The sequence below is a fragment of the Tachypleus tridentatus genome, chromosome 2 (genome assembly GCF_004210375.1).
Source record: "Tachypleus tridentatus isolate NWPU-2018 chromosome 2, ASM421037v1, whole genome shotgun sequence".
NCBI lineage: Eukaryota > Metazoa > Arthropoda > Merostomata > Xiphosura > Limulidae > Tachypleus > Tachypleus tridentatus.
In genome coordinates, this window is record NC_134826.1 from 68,408,100 (window position 1) to 68,433,305 (window position 25,206).

General features: G+C 31.5%; 1 long non-coding RNA gene across 1 annotated transcript; it reads left to right on the top strand.

Moving 5' to 3' along the window:
* Positions 1-17,770: 17,770 nt before the first annotated feature.
* Positions 17,771-19,908, top strand: LOC143244123 (uncharacterized). Its single transcript, XR_013024903.1, has 2 exons — positions 17,771-17,922; positions 19,245-19,908. It is a non-coding gene; the product is annotated as an uncharacterized LOC143244123 (long non-coding RNA).
* The last annotated feature ends 5,298 nt before the right edge of the window (positions 19,909-25,206 follow it).

The following is a 25,206-nucleotide window of genomic DNA, read 5'->3' on the forward strand; positions in this document are numbered from 1 at the left end:
TTATTCAGTCTATTTCAAGTCAGCAACTAATAGCGGTGTTTAGAAACAAAATAAGAAGGATCCAGGCCTGTATTGATGCCAACGGGGGTCACTTTCAACATTGTTTATAATTGTCATTCATATTTACCTCCTGTATTCTATATTGAAACATGTCTGTTAATAAATATATAAGTGCACAGTGACTTTCCGAACACCCTGTAGAATAAAAAGTATGCTGGTTGATTCGTTTTCGGCTCATCACTATATTAAACATTTTGTAAGATTAATTATTTTTAATCAACAATGTCCTCCACGTTTCAGTGTTCTGACAATGATCTTGTGCGTTTCCCAATATTCTAATTATTTCAGGATATTTTCGCAACTCGTATTACACAAGATTCTCTAATTTGTTACATAATATGTAACAAGGTGTGTGTGTGTGTGTGTGTATATATATATATATATATATATATGTATTTATATATATAAATAAAGTAGCAATGTTTATTATTTTTTCAAAGTTATTAAGCAAAGACATCAATAAAAAAAATCATATTTACAGGATATGTCAACAAGTGGTGTTAAGAAATCAATATAGAGCGTAACATCAATCGGAAAATGGCTCATTCACGCCTAACCATAAACACTTCTTTACTATCGCAGACACAATTTTAAAACATAAATTTCAGTCCTCACAACTTAAACAGTTTTAACACAGATTTGTTGTTTTTCATGTTTTGTGTCTATACACTTAACACTGGCCCTTAGGAGGACCTTAACTATAAAATATGGTGATTTTTAACTAAATACTTCCCGATAAACAATAAGATACCATAATGCTTAGGGAAAAACGAGAGACCTGTTGGTACATCTCGACTGTCCTATCCTCTAAGTCAAATAAAAACTATTTCAAAATTAAAGCCAGCCCCTATCATTCATACATCTATCAAGCTTTCTTTTATTAAATTCACCCAAAGTTACTGTCTCAATAACATCCAAATGTAACTTATTCCCTAGGCCAGCCATTCTATTTGAAATACAAAATTGTCCTAGCTGCAGATTGTACATTTGTAGTTCTGTAATTCTTCCTTTTAAGTATTAAAAATGTTGATACACATCACTATCAAATCCTTTTTACAATTTTAACACTTAAATCATATCCTAACTCTTCGATTTTCAATACCTGCTACTGTACACTACTAGTTATGTTGAAATGTCGTTGTTATTTATTACTAGGACAATTTTATATCTGGTCTATGTAGTTAGTTTGCTTTAAACAATTTTGTCAAATGTCTACTATTTTACAGTCCTGAAACTCGTTCAGAACAAAATAAAGTATTACTATATTTTGAACAAAAATATTTTAAGATGAATTGTTCTAGCTTGAGTGTTCCATAGAGACGTGTTGTAATTCATTACACATTTAGCAAAATTCATACAATTTGTCCAACACTCTTCCCAGTGGTAAATAGAGGATTTGCAACACTAGAAATAGGGTTTTTGACACCTTTGGAGGGTATAGTATAGACAACAAATAATATCAGACACTTTCTTTTCAGCATTCCCTAGTAGCATATTATAGTAACAGCTGTATTATTTGAATGAGTTACATCCATACATTATTATATTAACTAATTTTGACATACGATACAGAGCCCTTTCCCACGAAATTCTGTATCGGTCAATAAAACTAAATGGTATAATTTTTAGGTTATCTTAAAGGAAATTTCTTTAAAATTTTTATTACAATCTATTTAAAAACGTTAAGTTATTTGGAGAAAACTTCAGAGGTCCTGCTTAGGTAGAGAACTTTTTATAAGGTAGTATCATCATTATAGATACATGCAAACATTAACTAATGAAATAACTCTAAATATTTTCGCGTTTATTAAAACATTTTACGACTTCAAGATACTAAAAGGAACCATTAAATTCAACAAACCTGATTAACTATGATTATTACTATAGCTTTTAGTTGGCAATAAACTCTATAATGTATTTCGATAGAGATCTGCCAATCTAATTAATTAAGAGTATTTGATATATTTCTTAATACTTTACTGTCCTAACCCCTCCTAACGGCTTGTGTAAAATAAAAATTAGTCGAGCTAATTTTTAATTCGTCAAAAACAGTAGATTGTTTGTTTTGAATTTCACACAAAGCTACTCGCGGGCCATCTGTGCTAGCCGTCCCTAATTTAGCAGTGTAAGACTAGAGGGAAGGCAGCTAGTCATCACCACCGACCGCCAACTCTCAGGCTACTCTTTTCCAACGAATAGTGGGAATGACCGTAACATTATAACGCCCCTACGGCTGAAAGGGCAAGCATGTTTGGCGCGACGGGGATGCGAACCCGCGACCTTTAGATTACGACTCGCACGCCTTAACACGCTTAGCCATGCCGGGCCCAAAAACAGTAGAATTTATAGACTTAGATTTAATCAAAATAATATATATTTTCCCAAACCATAAATCGAATTCACCTGTCCTTAAAAAATAACGTAAGCAAAATAAATCAGTAGTTTGAGAAATAAACATAAAATTTTAATATTTCACTAATTTGGTAAACAAACTATTGATACTTAGTGTCTACCTTATCTGTAAGAGTAAAGCGAAATCAAAGATGGGCAAATTTTTCATAATTGTATATATATCTATATACTGTAAAACATGGTAGTTATGAACCAAACCAACTATACTGTTAATTGTATATATACACACTGTAAAACATGGTAGTTATGAACCAAAGCAACTGTACTGTTAATTGTATATATACTGTAAAACATTTTAATTAGGGACTAAATCAAATATTTTCTTAAATTGTATATATATCCTGAAAAACATGGTAATTAGGAACCATGGTAATTGTATATATACTGTAAAACGGTAATTAGGGACTAAATCAGCTGTACCATAAATTGTATATATCCTGTAAAACATGGTAATTAGGGACCAAATCAACTATACTGTTAATTGTAGAAATACTGTAAAACATGGAAATTAGGAATTAAATTAACTATGTTCTTAATTGTATATATCCTATAAAACAGGGTAATTAGGGACCAAATCAACTGTACTGTTAATTGTAATATACACTGTAAAATATGGTAATTAGGGACCAAATCAACTGTACTGTTAATTGTAATATACACTGTAAAATATGGTAATTAGAGATCAAACCAACTGTACTGTCAATTGTATGTATGCTGTAAAACAGTATAATTAGGGACTAAACCAACTGCACTGTTAATTTCAATGAAGTGTTGGTTAGATTATCACTGTGTTTCCATGATATTAACATTAGTGTCTAATCTTCCAGTGAAGCCCACATATCTTTCACAGATGATACAGTTGGTTTATATCTTATCTAATATCTGTAACTTTACGCTACGTACTTTTCTAAGCCTTTAAGATCTGATAGGTACTTTATATATATGTTATTATTAAATACATGAGATAAAAAGTAGTTTTTAAACATATTTTTGTGCCCGTGTATATCTCACAATGAAAATGGAACTATGGGTATTAATACCCAATGGGGTGATTAGAAACACCTGATAATTAAAACAATAATAATCCTAACACCATTATAATTATCTTTGTCCTGTAAGATACAGCCTGTCTACAACACTAAGTCTTAACTTGATAACTGAAGATTAAAAATTAAACTCTTAACATTTTATATTCTAGAGCTATTTGTAATAACCAAACAAGAAACTTCTTATTTGGTTCTTTGATTGTTGTATTATGTTGTCTGACAAGGGAAAACTGCTTCATATGCAGTACATATTTGTTATAAAACACCATATCTTGATAGATCAGTTATTTTTATATGAATAAAACAACTTCATTATGATTGGTCAACTATATGATCTTTTAACTTTATCAGGGCAGTTAAATACGTATAAAACAAAATATAAGACATAAAGAAACAAAGAATTTATTGGCATGTTAAATTAGGAAGAACAAAAACACATTTTGGTTGGTTAAACACTCCTACTAGATCTGTGTATTTTATTTGTCTGATATAAAGATTCATGAACTGGTGTGTAAGAGAGGACAAATTTGAATTTATACTTTTTGACATTGGGTATTTATAAGGGTAGCATTGAAACAGTAACTTATTCCTCACTGACCATATTTCAACTTAAATCTTTTACTTTTTACAGAGATCTATACTGAATATCAGACATAATATTATACTTAATTATAAACTGAACAAATTAACTATAACATTAAATAAAGATGTTTATATATAATTTGTTATACTAACAAAAGTCTGAGTTATAATCAACACAAGTTTATAAGTAAATAACACATTTATGTTCATGTATGGCCGCTTGAGAAAATATTACCATTAAGCTCACATACAAGTACCTTAACATCATTAAATATAACCTAATTCCAAACGGAACCTTACTTTACATTTGTTTGTTTTGAATTTCGTGCAAAGCTACTCGAGGGCTATCTGCGCCACTTTAAGATACAAAACAAAGCTCTTATATTACGCCATGACAGTTCGCCCCTAATGTTATGGATGTGAAAGTGAACGAAGTCATAACATAACAATTTCTTAAGAGACACAATAAATAAATATGGAAAACAAATAATATAACATGTTTTCATGTGAGAGATTCTGACCATCAAAAATCGATAAAGAATCATCAAATGTTGCCTTCTCAATAACTCACGCGATCACTTCAAGTTTAATATGCTTTCTGAAACCTGTGTTTATAAGGATATTCAAAGTTAATGATTAGTGTTTTTGCCAGAAAGAAATCTAAGCCTAAATGTTAAAATTAGTTTCTATAACTTCAAGTCTTCCGATAGTTTGTTACTTTTACCGTAAGTTTTCCATTAACTTTTTGACTTCACATACAAGGTATTATGAAAAATCTTCTAGAATTTACATGTGCTCTTTAAGCCATGGATCATTACATTAGTAAATTATAAGATGCTACGACACAGGAAGCAATAAGAATAATAAGAATAAAAACTCCGTACATTAACGACTCACTTTGATAGAAGTTTTAGACTTCTGGCCTTAAGTTTTATGTGAGGCATATAGTTTATATATCCTAATTAAGACATTACTCACAATACCTTACGTACCTATTTAAATTAAAATGTAAATAACACGTGACATTCTTACAAAACTATGTTGGTAATTAACTTATTATGTTAGTATACCAAGATATATATTATCTTTAATTTTGTTATGCTAGTATTTTGTGGAACTAATTCAAAATTTAAAACGTCATTATTGTGTACGATATTAATTGTTTTTCTGTGTAGGGTTGTATTAAGACTGATGGTTAAATAAAGTACGTTATTAACTCTTAAATATCAAAGTCAAGGATCTGTTGTTCCCTGGTGGATGAACAAACCTGATACAGATGAAAGGTTTGGTTTGTTTTTATTTTTGAATTTCGCGCAAAGCTATCTGCGCTAAAGGTAAAAGGCAAGACACAACTTTTTTAATAAAGCCTTTCTTTAACGGCCTAAAGAAATTCACTTACTCTTAGAACGTTTAAATATATTCACAATCTAAATAAATTTTAACTTATCAAACAAAGGGCCTGGCATGGCCAAGCGCGTAAGGCGTGCGACTCGTAATCCGAGGGTCGCGGGTTCGCGCCAAACATGCTCGCCCTCCCAGCCGTGGGGGCGTTATAATGTACGGTCAATCCCACTATTCGTTGATAAAAGAGTAGCCCAAGAGTTGGCGGTGGGTGGTGATAACTAGCTGCCTTCCCTCTAGTCTTGCACTGCTAAATTAGGGACGGCTAGCGCAGATAGCCCTCGAGTAGCTTTGTGCAAAAACTAAACTATCAAACAAAGAATAAGTTATTAAATATTCATTGCTGAACTTAAAAAAAAAATTGTGAGAGTTTTAAAGTTTCACAAAGTAAATGTAACTAGTAATGTATGTTTTAAACTAATATTTTAGATTTAGGGTAACATAAATAAACATAAACGTATTTAAATATTGTGTCCATAATGTTCTTTTTTAAAATGGCGTTTCTATGTGAAAAGGTCTGAATGATGAAAAAATAACTAATCACACATCTTTTTATTATAAAATATTGCATGAAAACAAACCCATAAACTTGATTACGTCAAATTATCTGTCGTCTTTATTCTTACTCACAGTTTTATGAACATAGCCATCAAACTACTTATTAAATACAGGGTGGCCCGTAAGTCCCTACCCATCCATATATTTTATGTATCCAGTGTATCTGTGTGCTGTCCCTCATTCTCGCTGCATAATATTATGCGACACCATGTTCTGTGAGACATTTTCCTCAACAAAATTGGGGTTATTCCAAATGCCGCAGTGACAGCTGCCTTCAACTCATCATTAGTATTATTGAATATAACATATGGATGGGTAGGGACTTACGGGCCACACTGTATAACGACTAAAGCGGATAAATTTAGGAACATATGCTGTGTTACTAAATCTCTTACACATTACACGACTCTATGATAAAAAATAGTAGCCTATCCACGTGATAACTTATTTAATTCTAACATACTATATTACTTTGCTTCTCACATATAACTAATTTTCACCTCTGTAAGTGAAACCGGTTAAAAGGTCACATTATTCCATACTTTGTTTTCATTACTTATTTCCTACTCACGTAGGCCTACAAAAATTATACTAAACAAACGTTTAGCACTACCTAAACCACTTTAGAACTTCCAAAGTGATGTAGGAACATACGGACAAAGAAAACGTCTTACGAGTATCTATTTATAACCAATTTTGTGTTAACATTGCTATGGTAAAGAAGAAAAAGAGTGAAATTATACTTAAATAAACTTGAAAGAAAATAATTAAGTTTTCACTACAATTAACCGCATTTTTTTTACGCTTTTATTATTATAAAAGTAAACAAAATTGTTTCACAAATATTATTATCTTTTAAGTGTTTCCTCTGCTAGTACGACTACCACGAGTTTAACAGTGCAATTTTTCTGCGCACGTGACTTAAGTCTGTAGGGCTTTATATTCTGCACTCCGCTCGGATATTTGTGTTCGTAGAGGTTAATGAGTACATGACTGATGCTATTAAACAAAGTATAGGTAACCATTAATTGGAAATTAATCATCACAAGACTGCTGATTGTACAATAAAAATCAGCATTATTCATAGAATGTTTGATAAATTTTAAATGATAAGACCAAGGCAAAGGTAAAAGTGCTTTAAAACAAATATATTAGACAATTAATACTAAAATCAACAGCAACTTAACACTTAGATATATTTACGAAATAACAACAACACCTTTTGATTTTAGAAATATTTTGATGGAGCAGTTAGAGACCAGCAGGTAATTAGTGGTAATTAAAGAACTAACTAACATCTAACTAAACCAAAGAAGTTGCTTACATTCCTCCATTATATGAGGCTTTCTAAATTTACTTGTTCCGTCCTTCCAAGTAGCACTGATATGCCGCATATTCGAAAACTATTCGGTTGTAGCGAGACAAACGAAGCAAATAGTAGATCAAGCATTTGCTTCATATTTTCTTCACTGAAATTTGCGTTCTGATTAGGAAAGAAATGGTTGAACAAAAATATACAAACTTTAAAGCTGTACCTCTAGTTCTACTCGACTTTACTAAGTCTAAATATTGTTGTAGCACTAATATGTAAATTATGCCAAGGAAGTAAATCAAGGCTCGTATATATAAAGCGTATAATATTTTCATACGTTTAAACTCTTGAATTGTAGTAAATAATTTATATATATATTTATTTCGTTAGCTTCCATCTCTGTTAGAGCCTATAAATAATTTATTATGTACAAATGCAATATATATTTGTTTTATACCAGTTTCTAGTAAATTGGTTCAAAATACATATACAATGATAACATGATGGATTACTTATAAATATTAAAACGACAAACGTTCATATCTTACCACTGCTCAGTTATGGTATATTACGTCATTGTTATTTACGTATCACGGGTTTTGTTTTGTTTTGTTTTTTTAATTTCGCGCAAAGTTACACAAGGGCTATCTTCACTAGCCGTCTCTAATTTAGTAGTGTAAGACTAGTAGGAAGGCAGCTAGTCATTATCACCCACCGCTAGCTCTTGGGCTACTCTTTTACCGACGAATAGTGGGATTGACCGTAACATTATAACGTCCACACAGCTGAAAGGGAGAGCACGTTTGGTGTGACGGAGATTCGAACCCGCGACTCTCAGATTATGAGTCGAGCACTCTAACCACCTGGTCATGCTGGACCGTATCATGGATTTAAACAATGAAATTATAATATCGTTTCTAAAAAAAAAAAACTTTAAAATTTTAAGACTTCTCGACCTTCTGTTAGGTGAGTTGTTTTTTGCAACTATAAATTTTCCAATAAAAGTACACAAAATTTAAAATAAAAAACGGTTTAATAAATGTATCGTTATAAGTTTAAAATTTTCAAACACTTAACACACTTTACAAATACACAAACTGTGTAATTCATAGATCCCGAGATGGGTTAGATATAAATTTGTTAGAATACTAAATTATTTATTGCCATCTTCATTGGATTTTATAATTAATTTTGAATATTTATTTCTTCAGTTTATAATTGTTTATGTCATTATGTCTGACATTTCCATCTTTAACCTGTATGAAAAACAAAAGTTTGAAGTTTAAATATAAGGGACCATTTGATCTTTGAAGACTATACCTGTACACTCTCCCACTCTTGAGAAAAAAAACATCAAATCGATTGGCCATCCTTATTCCAGGTAAAATCTATTTTAAAATGCACACTTCTAATATGAGTCTTTTTAACATCACAAACTATTAGTTTTACAGATGTGACTGTACAACAGTCCACTTTTTCAGGTCTAATATTAGAACCAACTAGTTACCCTAAATAACGTTAGAAGAGAATGCAGTTCGTAAAGTCCATTAGAAATTATTTAATTAACTGAACCAGATATTTTCTCAGCACATATAGCCAGGTGGGTTAAGGCGTTCGACTCGTAATCTGAGGGTCGCGGGTTCTCATCCCCGTCGCGCTAAACATGCTCGCCCTCCCAGCCGTGGGGGCGTATAATGGTACGATCAATCCCACTATTCGTTGGTAAAAGAGTAGCCCAAGAGTTGGCGGTGGGTGGTGATGACTAGCTGCCTTCCCTCTAGTCTTACACTGCTAAATTAGAGACGGCTAGCACAGATAGCCCTCGAGTAGCTTTGTGCAAAATTCCAAAACAAACAAACAAACATAACTCTGAGAATATTTATTATAAAAAATGATTTAATTAAATATATTAAAAATATTCTTAAATTTTTAAGTTAATTTTAATTTAGTTAGTAACTTATTTTCGTTTACCCATAAAATTTTATTAGGTGCCTTTTTTTTAATAAATAAATGTTATAAACACAGTAATAACGTACTTAATATCTTTTATTTAAAATTTTTGTAGGTGTGTTCTATAGTAGGATGTCAAATAAATAACAAAACTTTCGATATGAAATAATCGTAACGTATTGTACCCTGTTCTGGTTATTGCTTTAGAGTATTGTTGGCGAGAAAGTAAATATTAGGTATGTTATGTGTTTAGTAAGGGTGCGTAACTAATACCTGAAACGATAGATCGCTCTAGTATGTATTTATCTACTTATAAAGACGGCCCGCCATGGCCAAGTGTGTTAAGGCGTTCGACTCGTAATCCGAGGGTCCGGGTTCGAATCCCGGTCGCATCAAACATCCTCCCCCTTCCAGCCGTGTGGGCGTTATAACGTAACGTTGGTAAAATTACTATTCCTTGGTAAAAGAGTAGCCCAAAAGTTGGCTAGGTGGTGATGACTAGTTGCCTTCCCTGTCTTACACTGCTAAATTAGGGAGTCACTGCTTTGCGCGAGAAAATAATATGTTGACACTTAAAGCAAGATAAAATGGTCGTGTATCATTCGCAACTGTTTTTACGTTTTCGTATGTCCGAACTGAATCCTGTATGTATAGGCCTACAGACGAGATTTATTAGCGTTCTCTCTCCCTCTCAGGATTTGGGTGATCTTATGTACCCTGGATGGTCAGGTACGCGTTGAGTTTACTCCGACCCTTATATATTCAAAAACGGCTGGAATGGATAGAGAAAATACTAGTAGAAGAGCGAACAACATTTCGCTCTTCTTTGGTCATCGTCAGCTTCACAAAGAAAGAAAGGGTTACTGACCGGTAGCTGACGACATGTTTGAAGGCGGTTGTGTAATTGAGTGTAGGAATGTAGAGGATGTGCTTAGATATTAATTATGCGTTCTAAAATTTTGTCTAGACAGCTAGTCAGGCTGATTGGTCGGTAGCTATTAGGTTTATTGGCTCGCTTTCCTTCCTTATGGAACATAAGTCGAAAAGTGCTTTTAATTGTTCAAGCATTTTCGGAGCACCCTGTTTGAGGATGATGGTTTGTATCTTAGAGATTTATTTTTGTGTCTTTTTTATTGCTTCATGGAATTCATGTATCGATATTTCTTTCATTAGCATTGTGTCTTCCTAGTTTGTTATGTGTCTTGTACTTGTCTTAGATATACTTGTTGGGAAAATACCACAATAAGTACATTAGCGTTGATTGTTCGTTTGTTTTTAAATTTAGCGCAAAGCTACACGAGGGCTATCTGCGTTAGTCGCCCCTAATTTAGCAGTGTAAAACTGGAAGGAAATCATCAACACCCACCGTCAACTCTTGAGCTACTCTTTTACCAACGAATAGTGGGATTGACCGTACCATTCTAACGCCCCACACGACTGAAAGGGCGAGTATCTTTGGTGTGACGGGGGTTCAAACCTCAGATTAAGAGTCGAGTTTCTTAACCACTTGGTCATGCTGGGCCTAATGAAAGGGTAATCCATTAAGAAAAAATCACCTTTTTTATGCTAGTTATTTTTATATAAAGAAACCATATTTCTTGTTGAACTGTTAAAAGACAAAGGGCAAATTCACATAGTATTTCTGCATTTTAAATTTGTATTAATCTTAACCAGACAATAAATGATTAATATTAATTTCTAATCCTGGCAAGTTACCTACATAGATCAAAACTAAAAATCAATTTGGTAGCAACCATGTGCAATTAAATATGCTTTTCTTATTTACAGAGAGTAGAACGCTTTTAATTATTTTCTATTAAAGATTTCATTGGCTTTCAAGCAATAATATCAGGTCATCTCTTAAGTAATGCCCGATTTTAGGTTCAGAAAAAGAAAAAGGATTTCAAACACTTTTAATGTTATTTAATCAATAATGTATGTTCCATTATTATTAATTACATCCTGCCAACGATTCACAAGATTCTGAATGCCACTTCTATAAAATTATTGGGGTTTGAAGGAAAAGAATGTAGAGAGGGTAGTTTTGACATCTTCATGTGTTCCAAGCTCTTTTTCCATCAAGATAGTTCTGCAAACTTCGGAATAGATAATAATTAGATAGGGGAAGGTCTGGAGAATAAGGAGGATATGGAGGTTTTTCCCAGTCTACCTCTTCAATCTTTGCAGATGTGATCCTTGCTGTATGGGGCCATGCATTATCCTGGTGTAACACAACACCTTTATGACTAACCAAACCAGGCCTCTTTTCTTTCAGTGCAACATTTAAGCGCTCTAATTGTTAACAACAGAAGTCTGATGTAATCGTTAAATTGAATGGAAGCAACTCAAAGTGGATCACACCACCAATATCCTACCAAGCGCTTAACAAGACTTTCCTAGCCGTCCTTAGTTTAATAATGCTAGAATAGAGGGAATGGAGACAGTTAGCATCGCCAACCGCCAACGAATAGTGGGATTGACCATCATATAATGCCCTCACGTCTGAAAGTGCAAACATATTCGGTGACAGGGATTCAAATCCGCGACGTCCAAATTGTGTATCAAGTGCCTTAAAATCCAGGCCTTATAGTGTTAGTGGTGTTTTTACCATATTTCTAAAGTAATTGTTTTGCAAACATTTTCGCCAAGAAAAGAACAAAAACCCTTGTGGCGGTGGGTGCTGTTGACTGTCTTCCCTCTGGACAGTAGCTCAAAATTTGGGTCGCTGTACCTGAAGGTCCGGCATGGCCAGCTGGTTTGGGCGCTTGAATTTAAAATTTGAGAGTCGCGAGTTTGAAACTCTTACACCTAATACGGCCGTCCTTCAGACGTGTGGACATTATAATGTGACAATCAACTCCATTATTCGTTGGTAATAGAGTAGCCCAAGAGTTGGCGGTAAGTGGTGATGACTAGCTGGCTTCCCTCTAGTCTTACACTGCTAAATTAGGGACGGCTAGCACACATAACTATCAGGTAGCTTTGGGCAAAATTCTAAAACAGACAAACATCATAATGAAATTAATTTCTAGTACAAGTTGAACGTCTTTGTCTGAAGTAAAGGAGTTATTAGATTACAATATGTATATAAATTAAAGTAAGGTTCTTTATTTTTAAACCGCCAACTCTTTTGTTTGTTTGTTTTTGAAATTCGCGCAAAGCTACTCGAGGGCTATCTGTGCTAGCCGTCCCTAATTTAGCAGTGTAAGACTAGAGGGAAGGCAGCTAGTCATCACCACCCACCGCCAACTCTTGGGCTACTCTTTTACCAACGAATAGTGGGATTGACCGTAACATTATAACGCCTCCACGGCTGGGAGGGCGAGCATGTTTGGCACGACCGGGATGCGAACCCGCGACCCTCAGATTACGAGTCACACGCCTTAACACGCTTGGCCATGCCGGGCCACACCAACTCTTTTACCAACGAATAGTGGGATTGACCATTACTCATAACACCCTCACGGCTGAAAGGGTGAGCATGTTTGGTGCGACAGGGACTCGACCTGCGACCCTCGGATCACGAGTCGAACGCCTTAAATCACCTGGCAATGCCTGGCTTGTTTAAAGTAAGTTGCATACCACAACGATACTGAGTTGTAAAAAAAAAAAAATCCCATAATAAGTCCACACACTAAGGAGAACAACATTAAAATAAACTAACATTAATTAAGGACACAAGTTAGAGTAGAAACAAATCCAATAGAAATGATCAGTTAAAGCCATATATCTGTTCGAAAATGTTTTTTAAGCTAACAATACAAAACGTGTAATATTAAAAAATAGGACAAAAGGGAAATGCACAACGATGGCGAAGAGAGAAATAAATATATAAACATTAAATAATTAGTACGAAAACAAAAATTATTATAAAATAAGAAACAGAAAAGATGCTATAGTAAGACAATTGAAAACTCCAGCATTGAGTAATAAAGATAATGTAACATAAAAAAATTAAAAATAAGGAAAAATCAATTTAGTTTTATTCTATTCATAATTTCAAGATTTAATATAAACCGCCAAATCGTTTGTAAAAGTTGTACCAAAGACGTACAACAACTTGTTTACGTGTGTATTTTCAGACAAAATATTTACCTTGCAAATAATAACACATCTTACAGTAAATTAAAACTGCAACTGGAAGTTGGTGAGTGAAAATAAATGAGAAAATAATATTGTTTTATTAGTTTAAAGCAAGACGGTAAAGCATGAGTAATGTTTCGACTGAATCCTGTACACGTACTCAAGGGCGCAGAGTCACGTGAATAGAAAAAAAAATGATAACAAACGCTCCTCCATTAGAAAGATAAGAAAAATGATTTTAAATATGCAATAATTAAATAGTTTGCATTATTTGTAATAATAATACTTGTTAAAAAAAATTTTATATTGAACAGTTTAAAGTGTACTTTGTTTTTTTTCAATTCTTTTAGTATACATTATAACTTATTTTTATTAAACCATAAACATGTTATACAACCTTTATTATAAATAATCGCCATAAACCACACCTGTTATAATGCACTAAACAATATAGATTAATAACATAATTTTTGTAAACCTACTATTAGTAGGTTGTGAAAATGAAAAGAAAAGAAATGGCACTTAACAGGTTTAAAACTAATTTTAAGATTAATTTATTTTTAACAATGTGTAGCATTGTGCGTTTTACGTTGTATGTTTCTTTGCTCAGTAAAGTAGTGGATAAAATTTTTTGAAATTCTGCACAGTTACACCAGAAATTTGTATACGCTGGTGTCCGGGATTCAATAAATATTACATCTACATACCCCTATGTTTTTCCACAGTACTGATACATCTTACGTCTAATAAAATAATGCTGGGAGTACTATTAAATGGAAAGGGTATGCATTTTATTTAATAAAGTGTTTATTAACTTTAATAAGAATAGGGATTTCGTGCTCAGTTGGTGGTGTGTTAATAAAATAAAATAATAAGTGGAAATTTGGAGGTTAATTACGGAATTAAATCAGATAAAATATAAATTAAAAATAGCTATTATTATATTGCCAAGCTTCCGAGAAAATTTAAACCTATTGTTACTGTTCGTATTATTTATTATTATTATAAGACACTCATTTCGCTATTACCTTTTTAACCCTTCCAACGTTTCGAAGTGCAGCTATCAAAATGTGTACAAGGCGTTACTGTATGTCCACGTTAGTTTGCGTTTGTATCAAATATCACTTCCCAGCTACTTCAGGGCATGGTCTGGGTAGATTTTTCGGCGCCCAGACCGTGAAAGTGTGTTTTCTCGGGGTACTCCCCCCCTTCCCCCAGCAAAATCTCTGGCATCGGACCTGTAGGTCCCAGCCACTTTCTGAAAAGGGTCGTTAATCCAGCCATAGTAAATAGTAAATTTTAAGAATTCGTCAGCCGACAGTGTACTCCATTATCGGGCCAAGGCCTGGCTCACTTCACTTATCCTGCTCTCGTCCAGTTCTCCCGTCTTTCCTCTCACTCATAAATACCCCACTCCACCTTAAAAACATTAAAAAAAGAAAACCCCACGGACATTTTTACAATTTTTCACGTAAGGGGAAGAAGAGGAACCACAACGTTCCTGAACACCCCAGTTGGAGAGAGAACTCTTCTGATTTCTCTCTCTCTAAACTAAACCCCTGCCACGTTAGTTTGCGTATCAGATATCTCACTATTTGTTTGTCCAAAAAAAAAAAATTCATGTAGCAATTTTTGGAACCTACGTAAGTAGGTAAAAAAGATAGAAGATTAGTTACGTGTACATGTTAGCAAGATTTCTCGATAACGGTTGAATGTAATTAGACTATAATCTAAGTTAGAAGTAATTAATTTTGCGAGTCATGAAAATCCTTAAATGTTAACAAATAAAAATAATTGGTTTTTAATTGAAGGTAGTGCATATATATATAGGATATTATTCCTTATTGTTCTGCTAAAATAGCTTGTTTTGTGTTGAATTTCGCATAAAGTCTAGTCGTCCCTAATTTAGCAGTATAAGACTAGAGGGGAGGCAGCTAGTCGTCACCACCCACCGCCTACTCTTAGGCTACTTTTTAGCAACGAATAATGGGATTAAATGTACAATTATAATGCCTTCACGGCTGAAAGGACGAGCATGTTTGGTGTGAGGGGGATTAGAACCCGCGACCTTCAGATTACGAGACTAGCGCCCCAATCACTTGGCCATGCCGGGCCACTGTTTTGCTAAAAGTGGTACATATTCGTCGTTATTGATGGATATATTAATTGCGCCTTTAATTTATTTTAGGTGAGTTATAATTACAGTCATTATTTTCATGTTAATAATTATACGAATATATAAACATATTAATTAAGGTAATTAAATGTGTTTTAACGTGCAATATTTTAAAATAATCGAAGACGACTGTAGGCCTATACTCATTATTTCTGTAATAATGCTATGTTTTAAAGAAAATAATTAAATTTAGGATGAATAAAAGTACGACAACAACAACAACAAGAGTGTTATACAGACATATTCATTATATAATAAACGTGAAATGTCAGAAATGAGCAACGAACATTGACGGATTCAATGTGATAACTTTATGGAACCCCAGTATTTTATTTAGTCTGTTATCGATTAACTTTGTTGTAAGTGGGAGCAGTTTTTGTTTTTTTTAATTTTATTATCTTTCTGTAAAGTTCAAATACGAAGGAAAATTAGCTTTGACTATTCTAGATATATAATTCATGATAACATAACTAGTTTGTTTTTATTTTTCTTTCTAGACTTGTGAATTCCTATTTTGACACATTATAACGTTGTATCCCCATTCGCGTTTTGTGGCGTATTTGTACTTTGTTGAATGATAACGTTCATGGTTCTTACCTTTTGTTTTATTTCGTGTGTACATTGAAGTTATGAATATTGTTTATGAGGTCTTCAATAAAGAGAAAAAAATGTGGAAAATTTTGAAAAGCTACATTATTAGGAAGTTTGGAAAAGAAAAAGTGTTTCAATTAAAGTACGTAGGGAAACTTAGGACTCTTGGACTTTAAGCTCCAACTGCTATCCGTATCCCTTGTTGTCCCTAAACATTATGTTATGTTATGTATTTTTGTATTCTAACAAAAGCCAAGTTAATTATTACTAAATTTAAATGCAAAGTAACATATATGTTTATATGAATGTTCGCTTAGAACTGTATCTCAGAATGGCAGTTCAATTAGAACATTATAGGAAATGTATTAATTATTTGCGATACATAAATCAAATGGCTTAAAGCGTATAAAGATTTCCTAGACTGCCCCATATGATGTAATATTAATGATTAAACACAATATTGTGTGTAACTCTTAAAAGTAAATTACCAAATGCCGTAGATAAAATTTACTACCAGAAGACTTGAATGTTTAGCAATTAGGCAATTCATTTTGACACATTCACGCAAAATCTCGCATTTCGTTCCGTCAGGAATACTAGTAAGTAAAACCAATTTGAATTTTGGAATTTCACACAGGTTTTCTGAAAGTCATTTACTTTGTAATAACGACATGAGTTGTGGAAATTATGTAACTTTTAAAAGTATTTCGTTTCATATAGTTTTCTCTTTTGTGTAACATTCCTGTTAACTTCCAATATATTTTGTGGCCAGAATCTTTCATGTGAAGAAAATTGTAGTTATTTACAAAATACAGTTTTGATATACTATAAGATATATGTTTTGGTTTTTAATTATGAGGTAATGTTCCATTTGGTATCAGGTTATTGTGAATGGTGTTCAGGTATTTATATGCGAGTCTAAAGTTAATCGCCCTCAAACCTTGATAGTGATACAGACAACAATTTGAGGGACCACTTTCTTCTTGCAGACTATTCCTGTATGTATAATCCTGAGAAAAATAAAAATACAAATCCACTTTTTTTGCAAACGCACTCAAACTTACTTAAAAATCCATTTTAAAATACACACTTCTTATATGGGTTTATTTCACCACTTAAACCACACAGCAAAAATCGTTTGTTTGTTTTATTCAAATCCAACCAATCAACATTTTCTTTCTGGTTTTTGATGTCTAGTGTTTTGTGTTCTAAACATGGAGCTACCTCAAATGAAACAGTTCTTACAGCTGCTAGGAATTTGTTAGTTTTATTTATAACAAGAAAAACAACTAATTGAATCAGCAATTATTTCAGTTACTAATGGTAACATGATATTTGTGTGTTACGTATATTTCAAGTAGCATCACTATTGGCAGATAACTTAATAAAAACACATTATTAATGAATTGCTGCTTTCAATATATACCTAAGCATTATTTCACGACACAAATATTTGTTTTTCTGTTATTAACAATGGTACTATAAAATAGGGTTATTAGAAACAGATTTTTTTTAAATGTTGATGTGTCCATGGCTCTCAATTCTCAAGATGAGGATTAAATACACAATTTTATCAAAAATTGTTGTCAAACTGTAACTTATCAAAACAAAGATTGTAATGTCCAGTATGTTTTAAAATTTAATAAAGAATCACTTTGTGATAGGATAATTGAGTAAAAAAATAAATATTACCCATAATTCCAATTTTCTAACACCGAAATGTTTCTTAAAACTCCTCACAAGGCTACAGTGTAAGCATGTGTTTGAAAAACGTTTAGACTAAATATGTTTTTAAAAGAAAGTAAATCAGTGTAAAGTTATAACATAGATATGAAATCTTGTCTTTTTTTGGAAGCTTAAAAATTAAAGCTGTTATTAGGAACACACTGATAATCCAATTAGTAGTTCATTTGAAATTAATCATAAAGTTAGATTAGGTTATACTTTTAATCACTTTGTTATTACAGGATAGACAATTCACAATTGTAGTTTTGGATTATTAATTTTGTTCAAATATTTTCTTTTAAAATTTTCCAGCATATTTATATTCAGAGATCTAACGAAACCTTCATCTATGAATGTTTAGTTGTGGTTCATGCTCACATATTCCAGTGAAAACTATATTTCAGTAGTTATTAGCTTAGTTTTCAATACATGTTAGCAACCATCTCATTTATGTAAAAATAGTTCCAAAGTTTTGATTCAAAGCTTAACCACATTATTCTTCTCACTTTTAATGTGATTAAGATAGGAAGCTGAAGACAGTAAATAAATAAGTCCTGACATGATGTGTATCTCATCTATGTGCCTGATAAAATGACCCATCAGAGAGAATCTGAACCCTGGTGCTCCGCTCCCTCTCCAACTATGTTTTGTTGGCCAGAGTTTTGACACAGACTTTCTTGTTCAAAAGTTTACTTCTACCAAGTTTAATCATATTAATTTTAATTATCTATGCTACTTCCTCCCTCCCTATTATGAGTAACCTAATCTTCAAATCCTTCTACAATTACTGATCTTTCCATTTCGTTACTTCCCACCTTGACCACAAACTGTTATATGTTTTATTTTAATTTTTGTTTATATGAATTATTTTATGCATTCACACACTAGATGGAGAATTTGATGTACTAACTGTGATTTATTAACATTCTTTCCAAAATTAAGGTTTTGATAGTCAAATTAACATTCACAGCATACTTGAAGATCAAAAATGAGGTACTTGGAAAGGATCTATATTTTGTTGTAATTGTTAGATAATTATTTACAGATATAAATATATACTAATAGTTAAGTGTGTTTAAAAACAATCTTGATGAATATAATAAAAAAAATTACAATAGTTAGTTAGGTTTAAAGTGTACAACCAGTAAACCAATGATCTGCAGGTGACGGAATTAATTTGATACATAAAGTAATGTTTATAAAATCAAAAATATAAATTAAAACCATACTTATGAAAATTTTAAAGTGTAAAGAAACTTATTCACAAAACTATTTAAAAGTGAAATATAAAAACTTATCTTTTTTCATAATAGTATTTGAAATTGTTTTTTAAATTATAATTCTTCAGGACAGGTTTTGAAGTTCCCAGAATTACTTGGAGGTCCATACACCATTGTTCTACATGGATCTAGGCAACATACTCTAGACCAAGTTGAACTATCACTGTGTTGTCACAGACTGTAAAACAAATGGTATTGTGTTTGGTGGTCTAAGTTCTAAGATGTTTATGGTTAAAGCTGTTCATAAATTTCCCAAGATAGCTCCACAGAAAGAAACTATGGTCTAGTTTGTTAAACTATACAAGTGGTAAAGCGTTCTTTATCTATTTGTGTTTTTATCATTAAGGTACCACCACATGGAAACACCTAATCAATATGATATAATTGTGTTGTTAAACTACAGTCTTGGTGAAGTTTGTGTTATATGGTCAATTCTGTACATTTCTTGTTGTTTTTCACACAATAATTCAGTTATTTTGTGTTTAACTTCCAAAATGTACACCATGGATAAGCAATTAACATAAGGAGGTATTTTTATAAAGTTTATTGTGTATAAAAGTGACACAAAATATCACATATGTTGAAAAATATTAGTTTTCCAGTTATGAAATTATTAAAGATATTTTATTGTGTTCAGACAACATATGTAGATGTCTACATGTTATTTTAAGTGTTGTTACAAATTTGTAAATATATATATCATTTGTTATGAAGGAAAAATTTAAAAAGAAATACAATTGAAATGTATGTTATATGTAAATTGATAGCATTATATGTGAGATTTATTCCCATGGAGGACTACAAATTCATAAATAAAACATGCTAAAACAGCACATACTTTAGCTGTGGGGAACCCATGTTAAAGGAAATAGAAAAGTCTTTAAACTATATTATAATGGTAAATTTAATGACACATAGATAAAAAAGTTTATTTACGTTTTGAATGTAATTTTGTAAAAGTTAATGACCTATGCACTTTAACTTTTTAGAAGGTTAATAAATAAATGCTGGAGTTAGTCCTACAGTTTATTTTCTCCAAGGTACATGCTAACAAAGATTGAATTACCAGTATATATCTTTTTTCTGTGTGTATGTGTTTGAAGGTGATAAATTAATTTTTTAGGTGCATCATCAATGATACATTTTAACCATAAATTAAACATCAATTTGTGTTTATCTGTTAATGTACAAGATCAGTATCAAATTACACGTGTATTAAGATCAAGCTGAAGTCTTTCTTTCAACCATTCAGAGCCCAGTGATTAACGTGTGTCATTTGTAGATCCATAGGCCCTTGGTTCCTGCTCTTCATGGGTGAACTTCATCATTCAACTAAAGTTGCCCACAAATTGGTGGTGCTGACTGTTTGCTTTCCCTATAGTCCATCACTTCCAAATAAGGGGCAGTTGGTTGAGTAGTTTTGCAAAAAAAATGAATATGTAAGTTCTACATGGACCTGATTGGTATTTGGTGTAATTTTAAATCATATGAATAGTGCTATAAATGTGTATAATTGCACTGTTATATGGACAGATTTTACTTTTTATATGTAAATCATTTAAGCAGTGAAAGAACAAATATAAACGAAGATCATAGAGTGATGACGTAATACAGGAAATGTTTTGTAGACGTCAGATATTATTGATGTAAAATTAAAAAGAGTAATGTAAGTGTGGGAACTAGGTGAAATATAATTATAAATAATATATTGTAGTGTTTAACTCCATATTTACAACTAATATGATCAATTATTATTAATTAAGTTTCATTTAGCATGATAATCATGTGATCATATTAGTTGTAAATATGGAGTTAAATACTGCAATATATTATTTATATATATATATATATACAGAAAAACACTGTAATTAGGGACCAATCCAATTATATTGTTAACTGTATATATACATATACTGTAAAACATGGTAATTAGGGACTAAACCAACTGTAATGTTAATTTTATATATATATATATATATATATGTATGTGTGGTGTGTGCATATATATATACTGTAAAACAGGGTAGTTATGAACTAAACCAATTGTTCTGTTAATTGTATATATATACTGTAAAACATGGTAATTAGGGACTAAACCAACTGTACTGTTAATTGTGTGTAGATGTATATATATATATATATATATATATACACACACTGTAAAACATGGTAATTAAGAGTCTAAACCAACTGTACTGATAATTGTATATATACATACTGTAAAACATGGTAATTATGAACTAAATCAATTGTACTGTTAAATGTATATATACATAATGAAAAACAGGGTAATTATGAACTAAAACTGTAGTGTTAATTGTGTACATATATATACTGTAACACATGGTAATTAGGGGTTGAACCAACTGTACTGTCAATTGTGTGTGTGTGTGTGTGTATATATATATATATTAGTATACTGTGGAACAGGGTAATTATGTACTAAATCAACTGTACCATTAATTGTATATATACTCTAAAACAGGGTAATTAGGGACTAAACCAATTGTACCATTAGTTGTATATACATACAGTAAAACACTGCAATTATGGACCAAATCAACTGCACTGTTAATTATATATATGGTGTAAAACAGGATAATTAGGGAGGAAATTAGTCTACTGTTATTTGTATATATACTGTAAAACATGGTAATTATGGACTAATCCAACTGTAGTGTTGTGTGTGTGTGTGTATATATATACTGTAAAATAGGGTAATTATGGACTAAACGAACTGTACTGTTAATTGTGTGTGTATATATATATATATACTGTAAAACATGGTAATTCAGGACTAAATCAACTGTACCATTAATTGTATATATATACTGTAAAACAGGGTAATTATGAACTAAAGGAATTGTACTCATAATTTTGTATATATATACTATAAAATAGGGTAATTATTGGACTTATCCAACTGTAGTGTTAATTGTGTGTGTGTGTGTATATATATATATATACTGTAAAATATGGTAATTAGGAACTAAACCAACTGTACTGTTAATTGCATATATATATATATATACTGTAATAAAGGATAATTAGGAAGTAAACCAACTGTACTGTTAATTGCATATATATATATACTGTAATACAGGGTAATTAGGTACTAACCCAACTGTACTGTTAATTGTACATATATATATACTGTAATACAGGGTAACCCAACTGTACTGTTAATTGTATACATATATATATACTGTAATACATGGTAATTAGGGACTATCTCCACTGTACTGTTAATTGTATATATGTATATATACTGTAATACAGGGTAATTAGGGACTAACCCAACTGTACTGTTAATTTGTACATATATACAAATGACTAATTTGTGTCTTGTAAAATAAGTTTATACATTATTTTTTACCTTTAACATGTTAGCTGGATCTTAGAACATAGAAACTGGAAAGGAATTAGTAACTGCATAGATAAACAAACACAAGTATTTTCTGGATAGCTTGATAGGTCAAAGAAAAGACCCAAATTAGAAGTATTTTATAACTTGGTATGAAGAAGGTACATTTCAATATTTCCTTGTTCTCAGGGATGTTTGGGTTTACAACCAAGGACTCTTGATATTTGTTTGTTATAATCTTGTTGAGACTAATTTCTTTAATTTTGAATATCCTGGTAATTTGTTCTATTTATTGTTTGTCACTAACATTTGTAATGTGTACATGATACTATGTTGTGTTATTTTTATTATCACATAAAGCATCATGAGAAATCTAAAGATTGTTTTCAAAGTTAAGTGTACTGTTTTAGCTGCTGACCATTACAGTGGTAAAGCATCACTTAATGGAACACAAGAAACACTGAAATCTCACTATAGTGGTAAATCACTTTGACATTCCTGGCTTTAACCTTTACATCGGACATACAGATAATTAATTTCAATAAATTTCTTAGATTCCATGAGGACTCCACTAGTTGATAAAAAGAACTGAATTACAATAAGCAATGTGGGTTATTGTAATCTGGATTACCTTTTATGGGAATAACCTTGACAGTGTTATATGGAATAAAACGTGGGTGTTCTAGTTTACCAGTTTCTGAACCACTTACATAATTTTTTTCCAAAATAACTTAGGTGCCTCCACATTTCAAAACATACTTGCCAGAATTAATTTGTTCAAATCATATCTTGCTGTATTTTTAATTATTGGCCAACATTTATTCATTTCTATCATATATTATAATCAGTGGTGCTTTTTAGATGGCTCCACAAATGCTATTTATGCTGATGTCTTATTATTCTGAATTATTTATCATAAACACTAGAGAAAAGCATTTTTCTTTGCTACAATTTCATTGAAATAATTATCTATAAATCCAGATATGTAACATTTTTCATGTATATTTTGTACATAAATATAACAACAAATAAAATCATTTTTGTCATTAACAAGTAGGTATAGGCTATCTATAAGTAAAATAAAAATCCTGACATGAAAAAGATTAATCCATCCAAGCACTGTGATACTGCCGAGATGTCTAAAGGGCATCCAGGCACAAATGGAGTATTTGTGTTCAGTCTTTAAAACTAAAAAAAAAAGCTCTAAAAGGATCGAGATGTCTAAAGGGTCTTCACATGTCTTTTAATTTAATTATATAGGTCATTGGTCAGGTCACAAATGGAGTATTTGTGTTCAGTCTTTAAAAACTGTTTTCTCTGTAAAAAAAAAAAGCTCTAAAAGGGATCTGATTGAGGTGTTTGAAGTTATTAAGGTAATTAATAGTGTTTATGTGTTTCTTTAACAGTGTAGTAAACCTTTAGATGTGTTGTCTTCACATGTGGTAGGAATTAAAGAGAATGTTTAATAAATATTTGACTGATAAGGGCTGGTTTTGGGTCTTTTTATTTTAAAGTTTAATTTTGGGGACAGGACAGCCTAAATAGACTAGTAAGTCCCTTGTTTATAAGTTTCATGTTAATACATTTCTCACAATGTCTCATGAGGATATTGAGATATTATTTTTGTTAAAAATTATGCTAACAACAAACTTGAGTTTTATTATTATATCAAAACATGTACTAACATATTTTTCTTTCTTTGTTTATACTACTGTTTTTATGGAACTAAACGGAAATTTAATGTATTATTGTGTAAGATGCAACACAAACTATGTTCCTTTTTGGTGTTAAGTCTTACCTTTAATATATATCGCTAAATAAAGTAAGTTATTGATGATTAAATATAAAACTCAGTGATTCATGGTTCTTCACTGATAAAAAACAAAAGTGATAAATGAAGAGGAAAGGCCTAAGAAGATAAAAAGCAAGATAGAATTTGCAAATAACTGTTCATTGGTTTGACGCCCAAGAGCACTTTATATTGTTTATTGCTAAACAGAGCTACACAGAGTATGCCACCTGGGTAACATGTTACTCTTAAAAACTTCTAAATCGTAATTACCTTAGTAAATATTTAAAAAAAATATTCAATAAATGATGAAATTTCATTGTAGAGGGCTATCACATAGATGATTTTATCTTCTTCCTATGCTATTTACTTCTATTATTTTTAATTTTCTATACTTTCACAGCGTTACTGATAAATATACGCTAATAAAGCTCTTACTGTTAAAGTAAGGCGTCACATATCTATTAACTTAAACGAGTTAAAACACATTAACCAATATATAAAAACCAATAACAACTACACACTAACATCAACAATAACGTTCATTATAACTCTGATTTTACCCTTCTTTCATACATCTGTAGGTTTACAAAAATTGATTATTCTAAATCACTGCACGACCTCCCAACCTAAATATATATATTCTATCTCCAGAATCAACCAATCAGAAGTAAGTTACAATCACAAGCCAAAATATTAGGTATGGTATGAGAAAAGTAATGTCACAACTAAACAATTATAAAAACTAAAGAAAATTTTTAAGCTCATTTGATGAAACAGTTTTAATAATCTGCATTGTTATTAAGATATATAAAAATGTTTTATTACTGCCATTATTAACTTGTTTCTCAGTAATCTAGCTTGAATTTATAAGAAC